Source organism: Carettochelys insculpta, unplaced genomic scaffold, assembly GCF_033958435.1.
Source record: "Carettochelys insculpta isolate YL-2023 unplaced genomic scaffold, ASM3395843v1 scaffold_0096, whole genome shotgun sequence".
Taxonomy (NCBI): domain Eukaryota; kingdom Metazoa; phylum Chordata; order Testudines; family Carettochelyidae; genus Carettochelys; species Carettochelys insculpta.
The window spans coordinates 22,501-27,446 of NW_027439133.1; the positions used below are offsets into that span (position 1 = coordinate 22,501).

Consider the following 4,946-nt stretch of genomic DNA (forward strand, 5'->3'; position numbering starts at 1 on the left):
TTGTCCCTGCCGGACTTAGAAAATTTTTCTCTCCAGCCCGGGACCGGGGTTGACCTGTTGTCCCTGCCGGACTTAGAAATTTTTTCTCTCCCGCCTGGGACCGGGGTTGACCTGTTGTCCCTGCCGGACTTAGAAATTTTTTCTCTCCAGCCTGGGACCGGGGTTGACCTGTTGTCCCTGCCGGACTTAGAAAATTTTTCTCTGCCGCCTGGGACCGGGGTTGACCTGTTGTCCCTGCCGGACTTAGAAATTTTTTCTCTCCCGCCTGGGACCGGGGTTGACCTGTTGTCCCTGCCGGACTTAGAAATTTTTTCTCTCCAGCCCGGGACCGGGGTTGACCTGTTGTCCCTGCCGGACTTAGAAAATTTTTCTCTCCAGCCCGGGACCGGGGTTGACCTGTTGTCCCTGCCGGACTTAGAAATTTTTTCTCTCCCGCCTGGGACCGGGGTTGACCTGTTGTCCCTGCCGGACTTAGAAATTTTTTCTCTCCAGCCTGGGACCGGGGTTGACCTGTTGTCCCTGCCGGACTTAGAAATTTTTTCTCTGCCGCCTGGGACCGGGGTTGACCTGTTGTCCCTGCCGGACTTAGAAAATTTTTCTCTGCCGCCTGGGACCGGGGTTGACCTGTTGTCCCTGCCGGACTTAGAAAATTTTTCTCTCCCGCCTGGGACCGGGGTTGACCTGTTGTCCCTGCCGGACTTAGAAATTTTTTCTCTGCCGCCTGGGACCGGGGTTGACCTGTTGTCCCTGCCGGACTTAGAAATTTTTTCTCTGCCGCCTGGGACCGGGGTTGACCTGTTGTCCCTGCCGGACTTAGAAATTTTTTCTCTGCCGCCTGGGACCGGGGTTGACCTGTTGTCCCTGCCGGACTTAGAAATTTTTTCTCTCCAGCCTGGGACCGGGGTTGACCTGTTGTCCCTGCCGGACTTAGAAATTTTTTCTCTCCCGCCCGGTACCGGGGTTGACCTGTTGTCCCTGCCGGACTTAGAAATTTTTTCTCTGCCGCCTGGGACCGGGGTTGACCTGTTGTCCCTGCCGGACTTAGAAAATTTTTCTCTCCCGCCTGGGACCGGGGTTGACCTGTTGTCCCTGCCGGACTTAGAAATTTTTTCTCTGCCGCCTGGGACCGGGGTTGACCTGTTGTCCCTGCCGGACTTAGAAAATTTTTCTCTCCCGCCCGGGACCGGGGTTGACCTGTTGTCCCTGCCGGACTTAGAAATTTTTTCTCTGCCGCCTGGGACCGGGGTTGACCTGTTGTCCCTGCCGGACTTAGAAATTTTTTCTCTCCCGCCCGGTACCGGGGTTGACCTGTTGTCCCTGCCGGACTTAGAAATTTTTTCTCTGCCGCCTGGGACCGGGGTTGACCTGTTGTCCCTGCCGGACTTAGAAAATTTTTCTCTCCCGCTCGGAACCGGGGTTGACCTGTTGTCCCTGCCGGACTTAGAAAATTTTTCTCTCCCGCCTGGGACCGGGGTTGACCTGTTGTCCCTGCCGGACTTGGAGCCCGAGGAGGGGATCGGCCACCAGGTAAACCTCCGCTGAAAGCGGCCACGGTTTACCTGGTGCCCGGGGAGCGAATCGGACACCAGGTCAACCTCAGCTGAAGCGGCCGGGGTTGACCTGCTGTCCCTGCCGGACTTGGAAAATTTTTCTCTCCAGCCTGGGACCGGGGTTGACCTGTTGTCCCTGCCGGACTTAGAAATTTTTTCTCTCCCCGCCTGGGACCGGGGTTGACCTGCTGTCCCTGCCGGACTTGGAGCCCCAGGAGGGGATCGGCCACCAGGTCAACCTCCGCTGAAAGCGGCCACGGTTTACCTGGTGCCCGGGGAGCGAATCGGACACCAGGTCAACCTCTGCTAAAGCGACCGAGGTTGACCTGGTGCCCGGGGAGCGAATCTGACACCAGGTCAACCTCTGCTAAAGCGCCAGAGGTTGACCTGGTGCCCGGGGAGCGAATCGGACACCAGGTCAACCTCTGCTAAAGCGGCCGGGGTTGACCTGCTGTCCCTGCCGGACTTAGAAAATTTTTCTCTCCAGCCTGGGACCGGGGTTGACCTGTTGTCCCTGCCGGACTTAGAAATTTTTTCTCTCCCGCCTGGGACCGGGGTTGACCTGTTGTCCCTGCCGGACTTAGAAAATTTTTCTCTGCCGCCTGGGACCGGGGTTGACCTGTTGTCCCTGCCGGACTTAGAAAATTTTTCTCTCCCGCTCGGAACCGGGGTTGACCTGTTGTCCCTGCCGGACTTAGAAAATTTTTCTCTCCCGCCTGGGACCGGGGTTGACCTGTTGTCCCTGCCGGACTTGGAGCCCCAGGAGGGGATCGGCCACCAGGTCAACCTCCGCTGAAAGCGGCCACGGTTTACCTGGTGCCCGGGGAGCGAATCGGACACCAGGTCAACCTCAGCTGAAGCGGCCGGGGTTGACCTGCTGTCCCTGCCGGACTTGGAGCCCGAGGAGGGGATCGGCCACCAGGTCAACCTCCGCTGAAAGCGGCCACGGTTTACCTGGTGCCCGGGGAGCGAATCGGACACCAGGTCAACCTCTGCTAAAGCGGCCGGGGTTGACCTGCTGTCCGTGCCGGACTTGGAGCCCGAGGAGGGGATCGGCCACCAGGTCAACCTCCGCTGAAAGCGGCCACGGTTTACCTGGTGCCCGGGGAGCGAATCGGACACCAGGTCAACCTCTGCTAAAGCGGCCGGGGTTCACCTGCTGTCCCTGCCGGACTTGGAGCCCGAGGAGGGGATCGGCCACCAGGTCAACCTCCGCTGAAAGCGGCCACGGTTTACCTGGTGCCCGGGGAGCGAATCGGACACCAGGTCAACCTCTGCTAAGGCGCCCGAGGTTGACCTGGTGCCCGGGGAGCGAATCGGACACCAGGTCAACCTCTGCTACGGCGGCCGGGGTTGACCTGCTGTCCCTGCCGGACTTAGAAAATTTTTCTCTCCCCGCCCGGAACCGGGGTTGACCTGTTGTCCCTGCCGGACTTGGAGCCCGAGGAGGGGATCGGCCACCAGGTCAACCTCCGCTGAAAGCGGCCACGGTTTACCTGGTGCCCGGGGAGCGAATCGGACACCAGGTCAACCTCTGCTAAAGCGGCCGGGGTTGACCTGCTGTCCCTGCCGGACTTGGAGCCCGAGGAGGGGATCGGCCACCAGGTCAACCTCCGCTGAAAGCGGCCACGGTTTACCTGGTGCCCGGGGAGCGAATCGGACACCAGGTCAACCTCTGCTAAAGCGGCCGGGGTTGACCTGCTGTCCGTGCCGGACTTGGAGCCCGAGGAGGGGATCGGCCACCAGGTCAACCTCCGCTGAAAGCGGCCACGGTTTACCTGGTGCCCGGGGAGCGAATCGGACACCAGGTCAACCTCTGCTAAAGCGGCCGGGGTTCACCTGCTGTCCCTGCCGGACTTGGAGCCCGAGGAGGGGATCGGCCACCAGGTCAACCTCCGCTGAAAGCGGCCACGGTTTACCTGGTGCCCGGGGAGCGAATCGGACACCAGGTCAACCTCTGCTAAGGCGCCCGAGGTTGACCTGGTGCCCGGGGAGCGAATCGGACACCAGGTCAACCTCTGCTACGGCGGCCGGGGTTGACCTGCTGTCCCTGCCGGACTTAGAAAATTTTTCTCTCCCCGCCCGGAACCGGGGTTGACCTGTTGTCCCTGCCGGACTTGGAGCCCGAGGAGGGGATCGGCCACCAGGTCAACCTCCGCTGAAAGCGGCCACGGTTTACCTGGTGCCCGGGGAGCGAATCGGACACCAGGTCAACCTCTGCTAAAGCGGCCGGGGTTGACCTGCTGTCCCTGCCGGACTTGGAGCCCGAGGAGGGGATCGGCCACCAGGTCAACCTCCGCTGAAAGCGGCCACGGTTTACCTGGTGCCCGGGGAGCGAATCGGACACCAGGTCAACCTCTGCTAAAGCGGCCGGGGTTCACCTGCTGTCCCTGCCGGACTTGGAGCCCGAGGAGGGGATCGGCCACCAGGTCAACCTCCGCTGAAAGCGGCCACGGTTTACCTGGTGCCCGGGGAGCGAATCGGACACCAGGTCAACCTCTGCTAAGGCGCCCGAGGTTGACCTGGTGCCCGGGGAGCGAATCGGACACCAGGTCAACCTCCGCTAAAGCGCCCGAGGTTGACCTGGTGCCCGGGGAGCGAATCGGACACCAGGTCAACCTCTGCTACGGCGGCCGGGGTTGACCTGCTGTCCCTGCCGGACTTGGAAAATTTCTCTCCCCGCCTCGGACCGGGGTTGACCTGCTGTCCCTACCGGACTTAGAACATTTTTCTCTCCCCGCCCCGGCCCGGGGGTTAACCTCGGGGCGCACAGCTTCCCGGGTCTGACGTGCACGTCCTGTCACCTCCCGGGCCCGGCGTCCTCGTCCTCCCTTCCCCTTGGGCCGGCTCGGAGGAAGTTTTCCCTCGGCCCGGCCTCCGGGTTAATTGTTTGGGCCCGGCTGACTGAGGCCAGGCTGCTGACGCTAAAGCCCGGGGAGGCGGGGGCCTACGGCCATACCGGACCGAATGCCCCCGATCTCGTCCGATCTCGGAAGGTAAACCGTCCCGGGCCTGGCTAGTACCTGGATGGGTGACCGCCTGGGAATCCCAGGTGCCGTAGGCAGCTTTTGGCCCCAGCGGGGGTAGAGCGGGGCGTGTGTCTGCCGTGCGGGAGCAGGGAAGCCGTGAGGCCAAGGCGGCGCGACGGTCCTGGGGGGCGCTGAGGCCTTTCCCTCTGCCTGCCTGCGTGTCGGGGGCGGGGGGGCGGGCGAGGAAGCTTAGGCCCTCACCCGGTGCGGTGCGATGGCTTGGGTCGGGTCGGGGAGAGGGAAGAAAGCGTGTGTGGAGCGTTGGTGGGGCAGGTGTGTGTGTGGGAGTGCTGGGTGGGGCAGGCCGTTGAGGCGGTGGCGGTGGTGGTGTTTTTGGTGGGAGTGAGTTGGGGTCAGGTGGGTGTGG

At 62.3% G+C, this 4,946-nt stretch overlaps 1 non-coding gene across 1 annotated transcript; it reads left to right on the plus strand.

Annotated features, from left to right (window-relative positions):
- The first annotated feature begins 4,495 nt into the window (after positions 1–4,495).
- On the plus strand, positions 4,496–4,614 carry LOC142006633 (5S ribosomal RNA). The gene has a single exon (XR_012643679.1). It is a non-coding gene; the product is annotated as a 5S ribosomal RNA (ribosomal RNA).
- Positions 4,615–4,946: the final 332 nt, after the last annotated feature.